Raw genomic sequence first — 12,854 nt, 5'->3', positions numbered from 1 at the left:
CAAAATAAGATCATTTCTTAAAACTTGAATTTGACTTATGTGGAAAATCAAAAAGATTTAGATTTACCGAACTAAAATTGTAACTTTGAAGCTTTGTAAAAAATTATAAACACAAAATTACAGAAAATTCATTATATACAAATGTTATAAAAAATGGTTACCTAAATTACAAAAACAATTTTGAAAATAACAAAACAGAAGTAAAGTTTTTCTACAGATCTACCATTAGTTTATTATAGTAATTTATTATTTTTATTGTTTTGTTAGTGATAAAACTTGAAAATGAAATTTGTTGCCAGGATACAGTGAATAAAGAAACTAACACAAGATTGTAAAACAATGCAAAATTTATTACAAACCGAAAAGATAAACAATTTTATAATAAAAATATAAAATATATACATGTGCATGTCTTGACAGAGAAACATTGACAGAACTTAGGAAGTTTTAGTTGGCCAATGAAGCCAAAGAACAGCGTACTATATGAAATGTAGGCCCTATTCATGGCGGCGGCGAGTGATCGTTCGTTTTTATCGAAAATTTATAATTGATTTTAATGCTATAATTTATATAAACCTAAAGTATTATGTATCAAAATGTTCAGCATATATTCCCGCGATTATTGGTATATAGTAATACGGGAACATTTTTAAAAGACTTCAAACGAGTCTTTTGCCACGTCTAGGGTTAAAAAGTTATTGGAAGGTTTGATTTCAGCGCACTCATCGTAGTGGTATCCTACATTACGAAACTTGAGAGAAGAGCCTATGATTAAGGAAAGTACCCACACTAGCTTACCAGAAACCTTAACACTTTGCGCTTATTTCCAATTGATTAATACCACAGTGATACTACCAAAAATTGTAACAATTCAGTTGATGTTGTTTTTTTTAACCATTTTGCTCAAGTTGGTCAATTGTTTTAGATTACCAGACATCATAAAAGGTGTGTGAATTAAGAAAACTGAGCCTAACATTATAGTAAATACACATTTCAATAATGAAATAAAACATGAATAAATATGGCAATGTGGATAAATTATGCTAACAGCTGTAATTCAACAAAAAAAACTGTGAAGATCGAAAATAATAAATAACCAAATGGGCACATGGTGGTTACCGTGATTATCATCCTGTAAAACAATGTATGTATAAGTATGTTTTATTTCGTAAAACTTTATCTCCTTTTCAAAGTATGGTTTAAACATCCATATTACTCTTGTTCTTCTTACATTATTACTAGTTATCCAAATCAAATCAATTTTTATTGCCAGGACATAATCACATGTATAGCAATAGTCAAGCTATTCTAAAATTAATATCTAAAATTTAAAACTTTCACATCGCCTCAAACCACATTCAAACGTACAAATTTTCAGCCAACTCCACATTCATCCAGCCAATATTCCCATTTCCAGCGCCGGTAGTCAGTTTGCTAATTGTGCGGTCACCCACTCGAATGCCATAAACTCGTCAGCACTATAAAATGCTTGCGACACTAAAAAGCGTCTTAAACGAGTTTTTAACACCTTAGGCGTTGGGGCATTTCTTAACTGATCTGGCAACTTGTTGATGAACCGAATACCTGCCTGGGAGGGCAAGTGTTCGTAGACCCCCGACCTGTGTCTTCCAGTTCGGTAGGCATCTCTGCCTCTTGTCTCATACTCGTGTATGTCACGGCCCCGGGTTAATGCACATTTGGACAAACAAAATGAGCTTGTCTCAAGAATGTAGAGACAAGGCAGAGTCAACAGTTGCAACGTTTTGAAGGCCTCTTTGCACGATTCTCGGAATTTCATTTTTGCGATTATGCGAATCGCTTGTTTCTGAATTTTGAATGCTCGGAAGAAATGGTTGTTTGCGCTGGCTCCCCATAACACCAGACCGTAAGTGAGGTGGGGGTAGATCAAGCCATAATACGCTGTCATCAGTACCTGAGTAGGGCAGTACTTGGCTAAAGATCTCAAGACGTAAATGCCTGAGGACAGTCTGGAACAAACGTGGTCAATGTGAGCATTCCAAGTCAATCTTCGATCAAGGAATATTCCCAGAAACTTTGAACATTCGATTTCATCCAGCACTGTGTCTTCCAATAATACGGCTGCACCGTCATTGAGATTTCCTGATCGCAGTGCGAAAGTCAGGACGTTTGACTTTGAAGAATTTGCTTTGAGGTTGAGGCTATTGAAGTGCTGGACACAACTGTTGACGTCGAGAAAGCTTTGTTGTTCCAGAATCATTTTGGATTTGCTGGTAAAACAAAGTGTTGTGTCATCAGCATACTGCACAAGTTTCCCGTGCAGTAGTGATGAGTCTATGTCATTGAGTCCAAAAAAAACTTAAAATCTTTTAAAGTAAAACTTAATTATCAAACAACTAGATAAGTTATATAAAAAATAAATAAAGTATTTTGAGAGTATATGTGCCGTAACTTTAAAATGAGATAACTTGCAAATTCCAGCGCTAAAATAAGGGGAAGCAATCATTACTTAAAAGATTATTTTAACGTCGTTTCAATAAGACGTTATTTTACGAAGTTTCATTTTACTCCACTTTGCTTAAATTGTAAATGAGGGGTACAAGAAACAAAAGTATATTAATGCTATGTCCTCATTATGAATGTATTTGAGAAATTATGGCCTTAAATCACATGGCTTTGACATTTATTAGGTAATAAGGTAAATCGAGCCTAAATAATAAAGAAATCACATAAAAATCAAAACATACTGAAGACAACAAAAATACATTTTATTTATTTTATTTATATCTCTTTACTTAGCATGTCTCGATCTTGACTGTGCCTACTTCCAGCATTATCATACCCCACTGTCAAGCAAATAGTTAAACCAGTTATAACTGGATGTTATATTGGTTAGTTTTATAAACTCAAGTGTCATTTTGATTTGCATGAGGTCAATTATCAAATGTTATACTTACAAGCTAAAAATAAGTTTACAGATAATTTATTGGTACAGATAATTTAAGTTGTGCATATATATATATATATATATATATATATATATATATATATATATAAGTTGTATATATATACATATATATATATATATATACATATATATAATTATATATACATACAATAATGTATACACATATATTTACATATTGTCTTCCTTATAAGAAGTCTGTGCAATTATACACTTCTTTGAATACAATATAGCTAAAATATTATTACACTTGTGATACGTTATGATATGTGGCATAAAAATTACTACACCAAATGCTTAAAATAAACACTATTATAATTAGACGAATCATAATAAAATCACAATGACAGCCTCTTATTGCGATCCGGGTTCGAGTCCCGGTGGAGCTAGTACTTTTTGTGATTCAATGTTATTTAAATTGTGCGTGCGTGCGTGCGTGCGTGCGTGCGTGCGTGCGTGCGTGCGTGCGTGCGTGCGTGCGTGCGTGCGTGCGTGCGTGCGTGCGTGCGTGCGTGCGTGCGTGTGCGTGTGTGTGTGTGTGTGTGTGTGTGTGTGTGTGTGTGTGTGTGTGTGTGTGTGTGTGTGTGTGTGTGTGTGTGTGTGTGTGTGTGTGTGTGTGTGTGGTGTGTGTGTGTGTGTGCGTGTGTGTGTGCGTGTGTGTGTGTGTGTGTGTGTGTGTGTGTGTGTGTGTGTGTGTGTGTGTGTGTGTGTGTGTGTGTGTGTGTGTGTGTGTGTGTGTGTGTGTGTGTGTGCGTGTGTGTGTGTGTGTGTGTGTGTGTGTGTGTGTGTGTGTGTGTGTGTGTGTGTGTGTGTGTGTGTGTGTGTGTGTGTGTGTGTGTGTGTGTGTGTGTGTGTGTGTGTGTGTGTGTGTGTGTGTGTGTGTGTGTGTGTGTGTGTGTGTGTGTGTGTGTGTGTGTGTGTGTGTGTGTGTGTGTGTGTGTGTGTGTGGTGTGTGTGTGTGTGTGTGTGTGTGTGTGTGTGTGTGTGAGACTATACCCATAGTTTTAATTGTTTCACTGACGATGCTCATTGCAATATAATATGTAGGAAAAACTATTTGATTTGAAAAGTTATAACTAATACATAAGAACATATGACAGCAATGAAGGTCCAATAGTGTCAACAATATTGACATTGACAGCTCAGCACATTCCATTTGCCACCACTGACCTACCTCACTCAAATAGACCTTAGACATTAAGTGTCAGCTTTATTTATTTCAACGGGAGAAACCCAATACATAAAAAAATATACAATGAGAAATTTACAAGTGGTGGCTAACATACATAAACTGATGAATGACTAGGAGCTATGTATTACTTACAAACAAGCACATAATTGATTTATATCAAAACAAACATCCGTAAGTTACCAGTCAACAACAAAAGAAAATAAAATATTTAGAAGAAAAAAAAGATAACAGAATTAATATCTATGAAAGGATAACAATTTATATAAATATCTGAAAAGTGATAGAAAACGAATAATAAATACATTCCCAAAGAATCAAAGTAGTGCATATACATACACATGTACACACACACACGCACGCGCGCACGCACACACACACACACACACACACACACACACACACACACACTTGTGTGTCATATGCTGACACACTTGGACTCTGCCCTGCAATATACCAGTGAGCTCATCCTACTTCAGACTGCAGAAATAATCAATGTCATCTGTAGCTTTAACTACAATGGTAATATTTATAACTTATCACTTTTCGGCATTTATCGACAGTGTAAATTTACATATAATGAATTTAAATTGGAATTTTATAATATTTTAAAGAGAAGTAATGATCCCTCAGTTGTTATAGGTGACATGAATATTTGTTTGTTGGAAAATAATGACTCTGCTAAGGAATATTTAAGTTTAATATCGTCATTTGGATTTGAGAGTTTAGTAAACACACCTACTCGAGTATTCAATAACAGTAAATCTTGTATAAATCATGTGTTAGTAAGAAACTCGAAATCGATTACATTTGACTGTAGTGTAATTACATTAGATATTAGTGATCATTATGCTCTTGACCTTAAAATAGTAGGAATTAAAAAGGAAATAAATAATCCAAAATACTGTAAAGTGTTGGATAAGGAATTATTAAGTAGGCAACTAAAATTAGCTGATTTGAGTCCAGTATATAATGAAATGAATGTAAATAGTAGTTCTGTTTCACAATTTTATGAAATTTACAATGAATGTTACAACAATTCTTGCTCATTGAAAAAAATAACTAGTAAGAATAGGAGAAGGCAAGAATGGATTTCAGACAATTTAATTTGTTTAGTAAATATGAAAAATGATTTATTTAAAAATTATTGCAAAGATAGGCAAAACCTGGCTCTAAAAAATGAATATAAGAGACTAGCAAAAGATGTTTCAAAACAAATTAGAGGAGCAAAATTAAAGTATTATTCTTCATTGGTAGAGAGATGTCAAGGTGATTCAAAAAGTTATTGGAATGTTATTAAGAAAATTATTAACAGCAAGAAAAAATCTCTAAGTAGTATTAAATTAGATGGTCATTTACTCCAGGTGATAGGTAATGAAAAACTTGTAGCTGATGGATTTAACAAGTATTTTACCACAGTCATTTCCTCATTAAGACAAGATGCTTTCGGTAGTGATTTATTCCTAGAAGATATTTTTATGTACGATGTCCATTTAAGGGAGTTCAAGCTTAGTCAAAATGATGTTATTAATGCTATCAAATCGATTAAGAATAAGGCTAGTTGTGGTATCGATGGTATTAGCATTTTTACCATTAAGGACAATATTGAAACATTCACTCCTGTACTATACAGCATTTATAAAGGATCGTTAGAGCAAGGAATATTTCCAACTGAGTTCAAAACTGCTTCTGTAGTCCCAGTCTATAAAGCAGGAGATGCATCAGAATTTTTCTCATATCGCCCTATTTCTGTGATTAGTACTTTAGCAAAGATTTTTGAAACTATTATTAAAGATGAACTTATTAAGTACTTTATGAGTAGATCACTATTTTCTGAAAATCAATTTGGGTTTTTACCACAAAAAGGAACAGACTTGTGTATAGAGAAGCATATAAACCATATAACAGCCTCCATTGACAAGCAAAAATACACATTGGCAGTATATTTGGATTTTCAGAAGGCATTTGATGTCTTAGATTTGAATATTTTAATAGGTAAATTTAAAAAATACGGTATAGGGGATATCGCACTGTCATGGCTAGAGTCCTTCTGTAGGGGTAGGAGACAAGTTGTGAAAATTAATAATTGCTTAAGTGATATTTTAGAATTAGATTTTGGGACAGCTCAGGGCGGGGTTTTGGGGCCAATTGTGTTATTGATATACATCAATGATTTGCTAAATATTGAATTAAACTCATCTGTGTTTGCCTATGCTGACGACACCGCACTTGTGTGCTCTGCCTATAATAGGCAAGCTCTACAGTTAAAAATAAGTCAAGATCTAGAAAAAGTATCACGCTGGTTAATCGAAAATAAATTATTAATAAATGCTCAAAAATCTAAATGTGTAATGTTCTTCGACCATAAAGTACCTAAAGAATATTTACAAAATGTTTTCAATTTAATCTGTCACAAGCATCAGTGTTTGTATGGTTGCTCATGTTCTAACATTGAAGTAGTTACATTTGTTAAATATTTAGGTTTATATTTAGATCAACGCCTTAAATGGGATCACCACATTGATTACTTATCAAAGAAATTAAGAAAAGTTAATTATGCACTTTATCATTTGAAGCAGTATGTTAAAAGTGAACAACTGATACAAATATACACTTCATGGTTTGAAAGTATGATGAGATATGGAATAATTCATTATGGAGGAACATACCCCACAATTATTAGGCCCGTGGTTATGAGTCAAAGACATGCACTTAGAACAATGTTTACTATAAAAAGAAATGAAAGAGTAAGTTACATTTTCAACCAGTTTAAAGTATTGACATTTAATCAGGTTTACCAGTACTCAGCAATAATGCATATTTACAAATATATAAATCAATATCCGTTCAAGGAAATAATAAGAACAACTCGCTCTGCCCGGTATATGCAACTGGAAATTCCTTATTACACCAAAGAGCAGAGCAGACATCAGTTTAGTTATTCAGGTCGAAAATGTTTCAATAACTTGATTTTAGCGTATGGAAATGAAATTATTTTCGAGAAAAAACACAAGGTAAAAATGAAAGCTCTTGAACTTGTCAGAAACACATAAGTACAACTTGTCATATTAAAATACTTATCATGTATCGTTATTGCAGGCATTTTATTATATTTATTTATATATTATAGTTATTTTTATATAGTATTAAATTGTTACATAGTATTTATTTGTTTATATAGTATTTAATTGTTTGTATAGTATTTAATTGTTACATAGTATTTATTTGTTATATAATATTTAATTGTTACATAGTATTTATTTGTTATATAGTATTTGTATATTATTATTTTTTATTTTATACTATTTATTATTTGTTATGTTATATTTATTTAGTATGTTAGGTTGCTTATTTAATGTGATTCACAAAGTTAACTGCAAAGTCATTATTTTGTTAAGTTTCAAAAGTCACTTACCACTATTAATGATATTGTGTTCAGACACCATGGACACAGATTTCAATATATGACTGTGCTGTGGATATTGCCTCTCCCTTAAGCAATATTATACGATACAAAATTTAATGACAATAGTATCTATCATGTCACCAAATAGTGATATAACTGATGGGAAGTCATTGTCATTGTCTATGGTTTAATATTTAAATTTATACTGTTTTTTTAGATTATAAGGTTTATTTGTTACATTGCTTAGTTATATTATTTTATTGTTAATTCTTCATAGTTTATTTATTGTTATAGGTCTTTTCTACTTTATAGTTTATTTCTTGTTATTTCTTGTTATAGGCCTTTTCTACTTCATAGTTTAAACAGTTAACGAAATTGTTATTATTATTTCAATGTTATTGTTGTTTTTACTGTTAATTATTTACTGTTAGTACATACTATTGTTTCCGGTTAAAAATCTATAGATCATCCTAGTGCATATTTCCAGAATTGTTTTTACTTACCATGGCAAACAGGTTTTTATTTGTTAGAAGTTTATTATATATTTTTGTAATTTTTGAATTGTCTCTATTTTCTATTGGATTAAAAGTTAATGGTGGTGGGAGATAAAAATGGACGACTGCAAAATGATTCAAAGCTTAACATGTTAACTGTCAACTACTTTTCCCGCACGCGCCCTGTGAGGCGCATTGGGATTTGTGAGATTTATGTACTTTTGTTGACTTGAATAAAGAGTTTTGAACTTGAACTTGAACTTGAACACACACACACACACATATATATAGATAATAAATAATAATAACAATAATAATATCTACAACAAATGTCGCTAATAATATATAATTATAACAAAAATCAATAACCATAAATGACGCTTGCAATTTCTATAATACCAAGGCATTTACAGTTTTCTTCTTGACCACAGTGACACTATCAGCGAAGAAGTCCACGTGAGGAGATACTATGTTTCCTAGACGTTGGATACGTATGAGGGTACTATTGGCTTCATAGTTCGAACCAACGTGACGTCTGCCGAATAGTTCTGAAGATCTCGTACCCATTGGACAGCGAAAGAAAACTCCTCTTAAGATCTCTGGACAAACAATGCCGCCAGTGATAAGTTTGTGCAGAAACATAACCCCCTGGATACTCCTTCTGGTTTCCAGAGAACAAAGTCCCAATTCTTCCTCGATAAGCCGCAGCGGTACGTCTCTGTAGGCGAATCCCAGCCTACAACCAAATAGACGGATGAATTTGTCTTGTATAGATTGAATCTGTCGCACCAAAGTTACTTGATGAGGAGACCACATGACACAACTATACTCAAGCAGAGGTCGAACTAGTGTGCAGTATAGCGTCTCGAGTACAGTAGGATCATGAAAGTCTCTGGAAGAGCGAGTTATAAAACCAAGTGCCTTAGCAGCTCTGGCACAAATGTTGTTAATATGTTCGTGGCGGGTTAAGTCTTCACTCAGAACCATGCCAAGATCTCGGACAATGTTGCTTCTTGATAATAGGGCACCGTTAAGCGTATAATTGAAATATATGGGAGACTTGGTTCGATGAAATGTGATACAAGAGCTTTTATTAATATTAAGCGTCATATCATTTTGACGACACCAACTCTTGACTGCATCTAGGCCACACTGAAGATTCAAGCAATCGACTTCACTTTCTACGGAACTGTATAGCTTAATGTCATCGGCGAAAAGAAGAGAGTCCACCTTAATGATGTCAACAATGTCATTGATGAAGATGTTAGATAAAAGGGGTCCCAAATGCGAGCCTTGAGGTACTCCAGATGTAACGACGAACTCAGAAGAAAGGGATCCAAAAGATTTTACCACAAGCCTTCGATTAGACAGATAACTGCCAATCCATTCAAGAAGGTACCCGACAACACCATAAGCTTCCAATTTGGCCAGAAGATGGGAATGACTAACTTTGTCAAAGGCCTTCGAAAAGTCAAGATAGATGGCATCGAGTTGTTTGCGGTTGCTAAAGGCCTCAACAATGTTCGTTTCCAATACAATCAGATTAGTAGTTATAGATTTTCCTCTGCAGAAACCATGTTGTTTTGGTGAGATGACATTAAGAAAGAGAGGGTTGAGTTTCTTCACAACGAGCTTTTCGAAGATCTTGACAACAGCTGACTGGATTACTATAGAACGATAGTGTGTAGCATCTTCCTTAGATCCACCTTTATGTATTGGTACGACATAGCTCAGCTTGAGGACGTCTGGAAAGATTCCATCATGGAGTGACTTATTGAAGAGAGCTTGCAGAGGGTTACAAAGCAGTACCCTACACTATCGAAGGACACTCGATGGGATAAGATCAGGGCTGCATTCCTTGGTAACATCAAGTTCACCCAGGGCATCAAAAACCTCCGAGGTAGTGAAGGACAACTCACTAAGGCAGAAAGGAGTGTTGAATCTGTAACTGTTGCTAACGAGTGAAGGTGGCGAGAAAACAGAAGAAAAGTAGCTTGTGAATAAATCACACATCTGCTTGGCCTCAGTTTCCGAATGATCTTAAGAGTAGAGGGGCACATATCGAGACGTTTGTTGTTCCTAGCAAAGTTCCAAAAAGCCTTCGGATCAGAGGTATTGCAACCTTGAACATACGTAATTTAGTCGTAGTAGCACACTCTTGACAAGTTACGACATTGAGTTCGGATTCTTGAAAACTCAGCGTGTGATTGTTCATCGAGTGAATCCTTGTCTTTCCGATGTAGTCTCTTCTTTTCAATTGTAAGGTTTGTAAGATCGGTGGAGAACCAACATGGAAACCTGAAAACACCGATTTTCTTGAGTGGAGTGTGCTTTGCAACGATTTCCCTCAGTACATCACAAAAATGTTCAAAAAGCATATTAACATCAAGAGTTTCATCTGGTAGAATCAGTTCCTCAGCTATCAGACTATTATATACTTCATGAAGACGACATTTGCCAAAGCTGGGCACATAGGTACACCTAGGTTTAGGATTAATATTACCAGTCTGAAGGACAATATTCAGGGCGGGATGCTGCACATCAACTGGGAGCAATGGAGATGACTCTTTTCTTACATGTAATTCAGTGGAGGCAAATACAAGATCAAGGAGAACTCCCCTAGAGTTCAATACATGGTTATTTTGCAATAGCCCAAACATGCCTGCCAAATCCTTGATAGCCCTGGCAGAGGCAGTAAGACCAGCAGAATCATCAAGATGCCAATCAATGTGAGGCTTATTGAAGTCCCCAATGAGGACTGACTCCATGAAATTCACAGAGTCAGTAGACATAACATCCTCAACTGCAAGACAATAATCATTATACACACTGAGGGGTTTACTTGGCGGTATATATACACAGTTCAACAGAAGCTTCATGTTACCATTCAACGTAATAGACAAAAATAGTGTTTCAAAAGGGCCATATGTTGGAGTAACAATTTGACGAGAGGAGAGGTCCTTGTCCACTGCCACTAGGACACCTCCACCACTGGATTTGTCACTGGACTCTGGAGATCTGTCACATCTGAATAAGCTATAATTAACAAAGCCAAGTTCACAATCTTGAAAGTCTGGAGTGAGGTTAGTCTCAGTAAGCATTACTATATTATAAGTACAGGTAGCTAACAATAATCTTAGATCATTTAACTTAGACCTCAGTCCGTTCACATTTTGATAATAAATAGATATACTGGATTTCCCGTTGAAGTTTAATCGTTTTTTTTTCGTTTGAACAATCTTAGGTGTGCCGTTAAAAAACTTGATGGTAAGCCCAGTTTCACCTTTTCCAATGCGATCGTTTAACTCTGATCGCAAATCCGCCAGAAAACTACGCTCTGCAGGAGTCTTGTCAGGAGAGATGGACATTTCAGATAGTGAGGCATTAACTTTAACAACAACATCTCGCTTGAAATTTCTAAGGAGCTTGATTGCCTTTTCTTTGCTCACCAGGACAACTTTCAGGGGACGATGGTTAGTGACTGTAGTTTTTCCCAGGCGGTGAAACGTTACCAAATCTTCTTCTTCAAGATTACTGGCTGCTAAGATACTTTCAATCAGCGTCTTGTCATGGGTTTTCTTTGCCTGAACATCGCGACTGGGCGACTCTGGGACCTTAAAGAAAATTACATTTCTTGCTCTGAAACTGCGATCATTAATTTCCGCTATGACATTCTCATAATTAGCCGGATTCGAGTTTGAGTTTGAACCAACTTTTTCGGGTTTTTTGTTCGAGAGCAGAGATTTTAGCTTCAACTGTGCTTAAACGAGGTTCAAAATCAGCAATCTTAGTAGACAGAGACGCAATATTCCTTTTTACCTCTTCAAATTCAGTTTTGAATTCGTCCTTGGTGGCTAGAGTCGAAAACTTCGCCAGCAGAGCGGTGACGTTTGCCGAAATCTCTAGTAAGGGATCTTGATTAAGAGGGTAGCAGTCCACTCTGTCGCGATTCCATTTTTTATTAACATCGTTGGCATATGCGGAATATTCTGTTTTATTCAACCCAACATATTCGGGATGAAACCACCGAGAACAATCACCATCACATTGAATACCCCGATTGATAACCAACCTCTTGCAGTGAGGGCAAACATCCTTATTAGTTGGTGCCATAAATGTGATACAAGTGTTGTTACAAATATATCAGACTATGTAGGATAGAAGTTCTTCCATATAGCACCAACCACACAATAAAGATGAGATCGAGAAGGCCGTGGCTTTGATGCACACGTGCGTGATCACTCACAAGCGAAATAATAAATCAAAGTCAAGCATGCAGAATAGATCAGTGAAATGTCCAACTTGATGTTAGGTTAGAAAGAGTGTAGGCCAATTAATCTATTTGTAAATAATGGTTAAGAAAGTCTTATACATGCAAATACTCATGCTCAATAATTCTCTCAAAAAAATGAACTCACTGTAAAATATCTGATTGTTCCACGATAAATCACCAAGTTTGTAAAGAGTAAGTAATACTGAGTAGAACTGAAGAAGAAGAAGTGATGTGTGATCTTTACCACACGTCTCATTGTTGGTGTTGCTAAGGCATTTGATCGTCACTTAATCAAACCCCATATACAACTTTAATAATTTGGAGTCTACAAAACAAAGTTATTAAAAAACCACATTTTTATGACAATAATTTCTACATTTTTGTTCCCTGCAAAACTGTGCATTTCGGCATACATTTGCATTCCAGACCATTATATTATTGCTATACTTAGCTGACAAAATGCTCTCAAAATATCCACGTGGCAATTGTAACATAGGAGTTAAGTATTCAGTTGTTAAAAAGTGCAGGTGAATGTAAAACAATTATAC

The sequence above is a fragment of the Homalodisca vitripennis genome, chromosome 2, assembly GCF_021130785.1.
Source record: "Homalodisca vitripennis isolate AUS2020 chromosome 2, UT_GWSS_2.1, whole genome shotgun sequence".
NCBI classification, from domain to species: Eukaryota; Metazoa; Arthropoda; class Insecta; order Hemiptera; family Cicadellidae; genus Homalodisca; species Homalodisca vitripennis.
This window is presented reverse-complemented; position numbering follows the sequence as displayed.